Here is a 12,209-nt window from a genome sequence, read left to right on the forward strand (position 1 = left end):
CCCCCTTCTTACACCGAGGCTCCTATGATATTCACTGTTAAAGCAGCGCGGGAAGACAAGACACTGAAAGAGAGTACACACAACACAAGCGCCGACTCGCAACCCATTGTTATTGGAGTGTCTTATCTTCCTGCGCCGTTTAAAAATCAGTCAGTGCTAACTCGCCCAGATCGCAGCATTAATTATCCAATGATGTTGTTTCGCCACCTCGCAGCTTTTTACATACAAATTACTGGCGGTAACCTGGTAGCGATACCCTGTAATTCAAATGTTTTAGGAAAACATTCACGAGTCTCATTTCCTAGTGTAGGTGTAAGAATAGGAAATGACGGGTGTGCGTTACTTTTTACCAGTCTGACTGGTTCACTTTTGGGATTGTGCAACCTGAGCGAAAATCTTTTTATACGGCAATGCCATTAACCCAACAAACTCCACATGATACAGCTGTTGCAATAACAAAATTGCCTATCAACAATCGTTTTTCTAGCACAAAATACGTGGTATTCTGTTAGCTTTATTTTTTGACAGAAGAAAACCCAAGACGTAACCACAACGAACGCTAGCATTCGGGATGTTTAGCTTGCGCAGACATTGCCTCTTAGGTGAAATACCGCATATTATCGTGGTGAGCTTATTATTTTTTAAAAACACTGGTGGATGGGTTACTACATCTATTGAATGGCCACAAAGTCCACTGTGCCGTACTTCGCGCTTATATTTGACCATAAAAAGATGCGCATCTCATTCCTGCCCTTGGCCTAACTTTAGCTTCAACCCGCAAAGTTTAGGTGATGCTAAGCTGTAAGCTAAGTATGGCTTTGCCTTTGTCAGCCAGAAATGCGAAGGCCATGTTGCAGAAAGCATTATTTTTGTTTGTGCATCGCCTCAGATAACCAAGTTTATTGGGGTCACTCATCAACTTCATTGCACAGAATATGGCGTAGCCCAACATATACTTCTTGCAGATTACGACAAAGCATATGACTCAGTTCAAACCTCTGGTGTAGTCAGTGTGTAGATTAGCCCTAAGTAAAAATACTCCAGATGGTATTTGAGGGATTGTCTTTAAGGGTAACGGACTGGATTCCAAGAGGAGAAAGCGTAGCAGGGGGGCCAAAAAAGTTTATTGAGCGGATATCTATACCCTCTGCACAGCTACTATAACCCTCCATAAAGTCAGCAATAAAATTGCAATAAAGAGGCCTCAGCGATGAAGATAGTATCTCATTATCTCACCAGTGCTATTCACTGCCTGTTTGCAGTAGATATTCAGGTGCTTGGATTGAGAAAGTTGTGAATAAGAGTTAATGTAGAATACCTTAGTAATATGGGATTCTTTCATGGCATTACCTTGCTAAGTCACTTAGGATATGAACTGCAAAGCGTGATCAATGGCTTAGACAGGGACAGTAGAACGGTCGGTCTAAAAGTTAACATGTATAAAGCCTAAATATCGTTCAAGAGTCGAGAAAAGGAACAGCAGTTTGCACTTGGTCACGAGGGGCTGGAAGTGGTAAAAGAATGCGTCTTCTTAGGGCAGGTAGTGACCGCTGATCCTGATTATGCGAGGGAATAAAAGAATAAGAATGCGATGGAACGCATTGCCCAGAACACAGAGGGCATCACGAAGGGAAACACGCGATTGCTCTTAGATCAAAGCCTAGCATTTGTTCGAGGCATCGCCGTTTCGGAAATGGACGACCTGATGCGCTGAAGACAAACTTCAGCGAAGAATACTGACACCTCAACATAGGCACAATGATTGCCGTCTTAGACAAACAATCCGACGTTCGAGGCGCCTTCGCGCTCTCCAACTGATCCGCAGAAGATTCGCCTAACGAAGAGTACTCGCCAACCTTCGACATAGCCCAGCACAACCCTGTAGTAGACAAAAGTAGATGCCCGCTCTTAAAAGTCACAGGGCGTGTTATTTTTCATCGTCGAATATCCGACAAACGCCCATTGCCAAACCTCGCATTGTAACTGACGAACACGTCCGACCTCTTCACCGAAATACTTACCGTGTGTCGCCGCGATATCGCGAAGTCATCCGAGGAAAATTGGAAGAAATGCATCGTGACGACGTGGTCCCACCGTCGAAGAGCCCCTATTGAGAAATAACGGCGGCATACGTCGGTTCTGCGTCCATTACTGCCGCTTGAATAACATAAAGATCAAGGATGTCTACCTCCTCCCCCGCATCTTCGACGCACTGGACCGGCTCTGCAACGCCAACAACTTTTCTTTGGTGTGTTTTAAGAGCGGCTACCAGAAAACTGGTGTCGGTGAAAGACACCGAGAGAAGACCGCATTAATCACGCCGAATGACCCCTTCAATTTCCAAGAGATGCGTTTGGACTCGCTTCTTGTAGCATCGACAGTGAAACGTAGTACCTGCTGCAAAATTTCTTGCTGCGCTTGCTGTGAAGAGGACAGATCGAGCGCTTTGATACAATCCTGCTCACGTCTCTACATGCCGGCATCAACTCGATACCGTCGAGTCGAGGCGCGCTCTCATAGAGGCGACATCGTGGAGGTTGCACTGGTCTCCTTGACTGGTGATCCCCACACAGGGTAGCAGAAGATACAGCCATATCCCATCACAAAAGAAGCGACCTTGGTTTTATGTTGCGCACTGTGAAACACGAGCGTTTAGAATGCACAAACACCCATACAAAAATATAAAACCCGGAGCGAAAAAATCAAATGCAATTGCTTTAATTGCAGCTTGGTTACGACGAGGTACAGTTTTGCGAGAGCAGCAATCAAATTAAGACCTTGGTTATAGACAGAAGTTTTCTCCTTGAAAATACCGCTTTAGCAAACGACCATTGACTCCGTGAATGGCTCGCAAATCCGCCTTCTGCATGCAAATCTGCCTTCGCTTCGGGCTGGGAGCAGTGATTAAGTAATGGATTCGTACCTCCCGGCTCTTCCAAATCTTTGACGTACACAAGCGGTTATAGCACGGAGAGTTGAGCTAGTTGGGGCAACATTCTTAAACACATAATGAAGATTCAGCGATAATGAAGATCCAGCGAAACGTGCGGCGCAATCCCAAATTAAGCGTAAGGGATCGTTGGCCTACGTGCGAATGGGTGAGTTGTTGATCGTTTGAAAGGGGAGGTCTGGTCGTTGCGATAGCGATGTGCTCAAGAGGCCGCTTTGACGCTGACCTGTGCTCCCGTGTCGACCAGGAAGCGACTGCCAGTGATCTTGTCCGATGCATAAAATAGGCGGCATGCCCGTCCACCAGCACCACCTGCCGCCGTCAGTGGCCGGTCGCAGCTTTTGCCGACCAGGTGGCAAGGGTGGGTGCACTTGCGAGCAGAGCTGCCGAAGGTAAGGTGGTACCAGCACACAGCCGAGGGCAAGGTGTCGGGCCGCGCGTCAGATGATTGGAGCTCTGAAGAACGCGAAGGTGGCGGGGAGCGGTGGCGTGACCGGAAATTTGGCGACGAACGGCGTGGTAAGGGCACGAGGACATCGAGCCTCTTGGCAAGGGCATCAAGTCGACATTCGACGCTGGCAAGCTGGAAGTCTGTGGTGGTAGTTGGAGGCGGACTGGTCAGGACAGAGCTGACGTTGGGTAGCCGTGAGTAGTCCTCAACACGATCAGCGAGCTCAGCGAGCTTGCCGAATGAAACATCACCCGCAGCAGCGAAAATGGGGACCATGGGCTGGGGAAGACGTTGAAGGAACAACTCACGCATAAGGGGGCCGTGCTGAGCAGCAGAGTCTCCAAGAAGAGTGAGTATGCGACGGAAGAGCTGCGAAGGGCGGCTGTCACCAAGCTGTGTAGCGCTGAGGAGCTGCTGGAGTTTGCTGCGCTCGGACGCTGACTTGCGGTCGATGATAGCCGCCTTCAATGTGTCGAAGGGTGGAGCCGAGTCCGGCGAGCTGATGACGTCCACTAAGTCCTCAGCGACGTCAGGAGGCAGGGACGACACGAGGTGGAGGAACTTGGTCTCCTGGCTGGTGATACGTCGCAAGCTGGAAATGCGCCTCAACCTGCAGGAGCCAGGCGCTGGCGTTATTGCGAAAAAATGGCGGCAGGCTGACTGGCTGGAACGCGGCCACCCAAGTACCGAGAGGCTGCGCGTTCGAGGGCGGGTCGCCGCCGGTAGGAAGGGCGGAAGAGCCATGTAGGAGGATGGGGTTGCGTGGTCCAAGCCGGGTCACCAAATCTGTCGGAGCTAAGGCGAGGAAGAACCAGCTCTGACAGCGTTGGGGTTCGAACTGCTTTGTAGTTGCGCTACTCGCGCTGCGGCGGTCTAACCCAACTTCCTGTTTCTTGTCCGGCGCCTTGTGCCATGGCCTCCGAGCCGAGTGCGGCGCGAGGGGCGACACAGATCCACTATATTATCTTGAAGCACTCATTTAGGCGGCGGCGACTATTGATCAGTGCGGGCAGTGAAATATTCGAGTCCTGTTGGCTTCTTCTAGCGGCTTCTTACTGCAAAACGGTTCGAGCTGAAAATGTATGTTCGACTTACACACGCACACACACATATGTAGCGGGGAGGCAGTCGCATTTGACACTTTTCTCTGCTCCTTTCGTGCCGCAAACTTACTTTAGTGCCATCTTGTGAAAATCTAACTTTAATTATCGAGCCGACGAATAGCGGGCAAGAACAGCCAGCGACAGAACACCACGCCGTTCAGGCGCACATCGGCGAAGACATGCATGGCACGTGTCGTTTTTCACATACGGGAGAAGTGCACTACTTCTCAGTATAAATAATAAAGCAGGGGTGCACCGATTTCTGTTTCATCAATCATCAGAAAACAGGCGCCATGACCAAGTCCGCTTTCCCAAGGACCACTAAGCTCGCGTACTAAGCTGAAGGCTTCGAAAAGAAAACACGGAAAATGCATTTTATTTCGCTAAGCTGAAAGAAAAAAAACTTTTCGAGTAACCGCCGTCCATGGTGTGCGAGCAAGCACCGTAACGCAGCGAACAGCGCGCAGCAGTCGACTCGGGGCAGGTATGCCCTTGTGACGTCAGCAATGAGAGGTTGCAAGACTAGCAAGCAGCTAGCAAAAGAAACGAAAAAAAAAGCGTTAAAAATATCCACCGCACATAATCAACTGACACTGGCGGAAATTGTAGTTTAACGTGTTGGGAATTGTATGCAATAAGCACGGTATGCACAGCTATAGGCTGTCATGGCTCCTTTAAATTCGCGGTTCTAGCTTCTCATTGCGCGGAGGTTTTTAAAGTGTTTGGAGCCTGTTCCTAGATTGGGTAACCCCATATTTACAAGGAACCCAACTCACTTCTTTGGTACTAATTGGCCTAGGTATAAGCTCCCTCTGGTTGTGTTCACTACTTCCCTGCTGTCAGAAATTTCTGTATCAATAAATTCTTCAGTGCAAGTTGACCACAGGTGGGCTGATACTGCAGTCTCCTTTTACGAAACCCTCCCAAGGAATGCCAAGAATCTGCTTACAGATATGGGCTTATAGAGGAGTACCTAAATTATTTTCCCTACCACATTGCCGTTTTTGCAGACACCTCCCAGCAAAATGAAAAGGCAGCGATTGGCGTTTGCTCAAGGTCTCTTGATTGGTGTAATTCATTTCGGGCCCCTGACTCTGCCCCTATTGTTGGCGCTGAGTTTCTGGCCATTGCGTTGGCCTTAATAAGGAGTCCCTGCTGTATCTCTCAGGTTATTATATTTTCAGACAGCCATTCCGCCTTGGCGGCGCTCGACAAATCGAGGGATACTCCTACGAGCTGTTCCCTTGAATTTTATTCCACCACATATTGCAGAAGTACACTTTCAATGTGTCCCTGGACACTGTGGCTTTGTTCCTAACGAGAGGGCTGATTTTTTAGGAAAGTCTGCCCTTGGTGGACCTTTTGTCCCGTTCGTCCCAGATACCGTCTACTTAACCATAGCGCGCTTTCAGCGATTTCAGCGTCTCCACTCCTTGAGCCATAAGCCTCTCCTTGCTGCAGCGGATTTTCAACACCAGGTATTTCCTTGGAGTGGGCAGATGTGCAGTTCATTGCAACGTGAGGTGTCCATAAACTTCTTGCGCTGCTGAATACCGCGGATAAACCTTTATTTACGTCGATCGCGGTTATTTATGACAAAGCTTTGTGAGTATTGTGGCAAAATTGAGGTCCTAGATCACTTTTATTGCGAAAACAATACTACGCCATGTCTAACCGTTCGTCGCGTGGTCTCTGGACCACTCTGCTCCTCGAGGAGCCGCCGCCGCGCCTAACAGATGGAGTGACGTCAGCCTCTCAGTTGCTGTGGCGACACGTGACGTCAGCTTGCTCTCCGCCGAGCCCGCTCTCCTTCGCCTCGCCGACAGTCTCTCTCTCTCTCCTCTCATTCTCAGTAGCGATTGCGCATCGCCATCTGCGTGGTTTATGGTCTATATAAAATTGGCTGTGGCTTAGCTCTGCTGTGCCAGGATATACTAGCGTGGGGTGAGGGCGAGCTGTTCACATCTCGGTGGACACCGGAACCAGAGAGAAGGCGCATAACTGCCCTCTTGGAAAGGTGGACACCTCAACCAGTGGTGGTAGGATGAATGTAAAAAACTTTATTACTCAAAAAAATCTTCCAGGGTGGCCCCCTACTGGTCCAGGAGTTCACGGGCTTGTGCTTCACGTAAAGCCCGATCCACCAGCCATTTCTGGCCGGCGGGCTGAGTGGTCCGTAAATCAGCCTCCCAGGAAGAATGAGTGGGATTGGGGATAGGGGTACTGCCTTTGGGGAAGGACATTCCCAAAGGTAGTGTAAAATTGTGGATCTGGGCACGCCACAGGTGGTACAATAAAGAGGAAAGGTGGGGTGAAAGCATGAGAGACGGTGCGGGGAAATAAAGCAGCCTGTCTGTAATTGTCGCCACGTGGCGCTGGATAAGGGCGACAAGGTACTGTGGGGTGGTGGCAGTGTCATGCGGCTGAGTTCGTGGAGGAGCATGTGAGCCCGTTCGCCTGTACAAAGGAGTGTACTTTATCGATTGCTGTTTGGAGGGAGTTTTGGATTTCCCCGTCAGAGCCAGAGTTGGTCCACAGGGTAATGTCATCGGCATATATTGAGTGTTTAATATCAGGTATCTCTTCCAGGAGCGGAGGGAGGCCTCTCATTGTAGTGTTGAAAAGGAACGGAGATAGGACTAATTACTAGTCATCAGGGACAGACGAGCTCGCCTGCCCGTCCCCGACCCGCAAGAACCTATTGTGCTTCAAGTCGACACACATCCCATACCTCCGGTCCGCACCATCCGCGTTCTGGGTATGTTAATACAGAACAACACGCAAAACTCGTAGGCCATTCAGCGCCTCCGCACCAAAGCCAATCAGATCAACGGCCTTATCCGCCGCATCAGCACCCTCCGCAGAGGTATGAAGGAGGATGACCTCTGGCGGCTCACGCAAGCTTTCCTCATTAGCAGGATAGTCTACTCCTACCCCTACTATCACCTCCGCCGGAAGGACGAGGAAGCTGTGAACAGCTTTATACGTTCAGCGTACAAAGCGGCACTGGGGCTACCTCAGTACGCCAGCACACAGCACCTCCTCCAACTCGGCATCTGCAACACGCTCACAGAACTCATAGAGGCACACAAGTCCGCCCAAATCCACCGCCTCTCCCGCACTAAACACGGGCGGCTCATACTTTACCGTCTCAACATCAACCCCATAGGCGACGTCCACCCCACGACGCCCATTCCGATAGGGGTCTATAGCCACCTAGTTGTAAAACCAATCCCCAAAAACATGCTACCTGGCCGCCATGATACGCGCCGTCAGCTGAAAGCCCAAGCACTAGATGCCACATACCTTGCCGACGAACACGCAATATACGTAGATGCTGCACGGCAAAGTGCAAACACATACGTGGCTTGTGCAACCACGCCGCAGTCTACTCTCCTCACCGCCGCCACAGTAATAGCTCACTCTCCGACAGCGGCAGAAGAAACCGCCATCGCGCTGGCCATCGCTGACCCACGTACGCGCACAGTCCTCAGCGACTCCAAAAGAGCAATACAAAATTACTCGGCAGGTTTTATCTGCCACCCCGCTGCACGCATTCTTCGCGGCTGCACTCCCGACCATAAGATGAACCTGGTCTGGGTACCCGCCCACGCGGGAAACTCTAGAAACGAAGGGGTCGACCGACTAGCCCGAGGACTAACCAACCGGGCGGCCGGCCCCACGGACCCAGACGCTCTTGCCGAGGCTCCCCAGACCTTTGCCGAAATTACCAACCTCTACAGAGAGATGAGACGCCAGTTCCCGCCTCCACACCGCGACTTGAATCGAGCGCAAGCCACCTTGCTCCGCAGGTTACAGACACACTCTATCCTTAGCCATTCTAGACTTTCACTCATCACAGACGGGGAATACGACCCCGTCTGCCAAAATTGTTACCAGGGAGAAATCGCCACCCAGGCTCACATACTCTGGGGTTGCGCGGGAAATCCGCCCCCTCGAACCTTACTGCCAGCTCCCTCCGAAGACGGATGGAACCAACTCCTCAAAAGGCCAGACAAGAGCATCCAACTGGCACTCATTTCGTGGGCCCGGGAAGTCGCCCCCACCTGGGGGCCACACCAAGCTCACCTGCCCTAAATCCCGCCAATCTATGGCAATAAAGTTCTTTCTCTCTCTCTCTCATGCGGCTGAGTTTGTAGAATATGGTGATTTGGTGATATGTAGAGAGTACCGATGGGGCCTCTTTCGCAGGGTTGGGTGCCTGATCCTCCGGGGTCCGGGAGGAGAGTTCTCGGGCCAGCGCATGAACGCGCTCATTACCGGGGATCGAGGCATGCCCAGGGACCCACGACAGAGAGAGAGGTGACTGTGGCAAGAATACGATCCGTTGCCGGCGTCGCCACGCCCTTTACGTAGTGGTAGTACGAGGCCTGGGAATCTGTGCAGATTTCGGTTACATTTTTGTCAATGGTGGAGTGGGCCAGAGCAAGTGCGATGGCGGCTCCTTCCGCTTCTGCAGGCGAATTAGTCCGGATAGTGGCGGCGGCCCCCACTGTGCTGTCTTCATAGGCTGCGACTGCCATGAAATATCCTTGTTTCGAATTTTCTGCCGCGTCGACATAAAGGATATCGGAGCGGTTGCTGTATGTTTTCGTGTAATAGCTCGCTCGTGCCTGTCGCCTACCCTGATGGAGACTAGCGCTCATATTGCGCGGTAGGGGCTTCTGATATATGTGATCCTGAGTGCGCGGAGAAATCATGTAAGATGTAGGACTTGTTGGGGTGAGAATGGGTGGATTGAGACATAGCTGTCGCAGTAGGCTTTGTCCTTTTTCTGCGCGACTCAGGCGGACTAATTGGTTGGTGCGTAGAGCCTCTATTAATTCGATCACTATATTGTGGCTACCAGTGGCCAGGAGACGTTTCGTGCTAACCGCCCGCGGAAGACGTAGGGCGGAGGTGACAGCCGTGCGTATTAGGATGTCTGCCTTTTGTGTTTTCCGCTGAGTTTGTGGTATGGGAGGTGGTATGTACTTCGGCCAATGATTAGTGCACTTGTCGTATTGACGGTCTCGCGTTCAGACAGCCCATGATTGCGTGCTGCCACCCGCCTGATAAGTGCAGCGACCTGTTTGGTCTGTCTTTGCAAGAGCTGAAGGGTGGCGGTTGCATCGAGTGTCTTGTTAATGAGAAGGCCGAGAATCTTCACCTGTGGCACAATGGGCACTGAATTCAAGTACATGTGCAGTTCAGTCTGGGGGTAACTGGGGAGGGGCTTCAGCTGCAGGAGTTCCGATTTATTTGGAGAGCAACGGAGGCCTGTGTTTGCTAAATGAGTGGTGGTGATGTCTATGGCAGATTGCATGTTATCCTGGGCTATTCCAAGGGATCCTCCAGTTGTCCAGAGGGTTATATCACCTGCGTATATGGCTGTGTGGAGCCCTGGGATAGCAGCAAGGGCCTTTGACAGCGGCGCTAGGGCAATGATAAAAAGTAAAGGTGACAGAACCGCCCCTTGTGGGGTACCCTGGTTAGGCAGGGGGAAAGGCTGGGAGGCATTATCCCCAAGGTGGAGTTCTGCCGTGCGTCCCTGAAGGAAGGCCCGAATATATTGCCATATGCGGGTGCCGCATCCTGTGGTGGCTAATGTCGTGAGGATATGGTCATGGCTGTGTCTAAAGCCTCATGAGTATCCAGGGCCAGTATGGCTCGCGTACTGGCTGTACGGCGCTTGGTGCAAAAGAGGGACTCTTTAAGGGCGAGAAGTACGTCTTGCGCCGAGATGCTCGGGCGGAAGCCGAATTGAACGTTGGAGAGAAAGCCTGTTGTTTCCAGAAACGGTTGCAGGCGATTGAGAATGGCATGCTCGAAGAGCTTGCTGACGCAGCTCGTTAAGGACATGGGGCGCAAATTTTGAAGGGTGAGAGGTTTGCCCGGTTTGGGTATAAATCGCTTGCTGGCAAGGGTCCAGGCTGATGGGAGCGTCCCAGCTTGCCAGTGGTTATTAAAGAGCTCCGTGAATTCCTGAAGGGAGACTTCGTCCAGATTTAGTAGTGCCTTGTACGTTATGCCATCCGGCCTCGGCGCCGTAGAGCGGCGAATACTGAAGAGTGCTAGGCGGACTTCGTTTAAGGTGATGTCGGCATCAAGTTCTGGGTTAGGTGGAGGTAGATTGCGTGGATCTGCTGAATGAAGGGGTGCGGGTATATAAGTGTCCCGTAGTTGGTCAATTACGTCGGTGCCCTTTTGGAGCTCTAGTTGTAGTGGTTGTTGGATCTAAGAGAGCGCGTAGGAGGGACCACGTGCGTTTTGTGCTTAATGTACCCTTGAAATCGTTACAAAAGGTTGCCCAGTTTGCGCGGGCTAGCGTGTTCGCGTATTCCTCTGCCTCGCGAGTGAGACCGGCTATGCGGAGTCTCAATTTGCGATTATGTCGCTGGTGACGCCAGCGCTTGAGAAGTCCCTCTCGGGACTCCCATAGATGAGCCAGATGCGGATCAACCTGCGGTGCCTTAGAGGTATTTTTAATGCTTTTGCTGTTCGCCTGGATAGCTTTCACCAGATGGTCTGTCCCGCCAGTGACAGTACGGGGTTCTGTAGATTCAGCTGCCAAGTATGAGCGCAATTTGTCCCAGTCAGTGAGAAGCTGCGAACGAGGGTTGAAAATCTTGGATTCATAAGCAGTAATAATGGAGACTGGAAAGTGGTCACTTCCAAGGCTGTCTTGGAGCACCGTGTGAGATTTAACGATTATGTTCGGTGTGGCCCATGTGAGATCGGGTGTGGTGTCGCGGGTGACACTTGTGCCAATGCGGGTGGGTACGGTGGAGTTTGTGATCAGGCTAAGGTTGTAATCAGCCATTGCGGTAGAAATGAGGTTACCTTTGGTGGTATCCGAGGTGTATCCCCAGTGCGTGTGACATGCATTAAAATCACCCACCACAAAGAGCTTTGAGGAACGAAAGGAGCCCAGGATACCCGGAATAACTGCCTTTATCTTCAGGATTGCTGTATATATTAAGAATAGTGAGGCCATATGTGCGTCCCGGCGAGCTGGGCTCTATCGCGGTATATTGGTGCCCTTGCTGTCGGGCGTGTTTGTCAGTGTGCGGTCTCGCACCGGCATGGAGGCGAGTGTCAGGATTGCCGTACGTGGTGTAAGGGCTGCCGTGTGATAACCGCGGATATGAATGCGATTTGTTTCCGTCTCTTGCAGAGCAATGACATAGGGGGTATTTGGGGAGTTTGCGATATATGCGGCTAGTTGTGTTTGTTTTCGGCGTATGCTGCGACAGTTCCATTGCCATGTAATTGTTCCTGTTGGTGTAGTGGATTGGCGTCGCCGCCGACCTTTACGCGTGCTATTGTTCTGCGCCATGTTGCTGGTCTGGATATACTGGATGAGGACAGGCCGTGGGTTGAACTGCGCGCTGCTTGCGAGGCAATTCCTGATGAGGTACAAGTTCGAAAATCTTGTTGATGCCGGCTTCATGTTTTTCCAAGCGTGTGTAAATCGTAGCTTCTATCCTGTCAGTCATGGTCTGTATCAACTGTGCCTGGGCAAGTATGAGCTGTTGCTGCATCGCTCCGAGTTGTTCAGCAGCTATAGCGTTCATTATGCTAGTGATTTCGGAGCGAAATTCAGCGGAACGTATGTACTGCCTTACCGCCTCTTGAGGTGTAATGGGGGGTCAGCGGTTGGATAAGAGGTAGGAGTGGAGGCTGCTTGGATGGACAACTCACC

General features: G+C 51.3%; 1 pseudogene; it reads right to left on the reverse strand.

The window, feature by feature from the left end:
* Positions 1 to 2,998: 2,998 nt before the first annotated feature.
* On the reverse strand, positions 2,999 to 4,315 carry LOC149334556 (uncharacterized; annotated as a pseudogene).
* Positions 4,316 to 12,209: the final 7,894 nt, after the last annotated feature.

Source organism: Amblyomma mixtum, chromosome 8 (genome assembly GCF_055824585.1).
Source record: "Amblyomma mixtum isolate Tamu chromosome 8, ASM5582458v1, whole genome shotgun sequence".
NCBI classification, from domain to species: Eukaryota; Metazoa; Arthropoda; class Arachnida; order Ixodida; family Ixodidae; genus Amblyomma; species Amblyomma mixtum.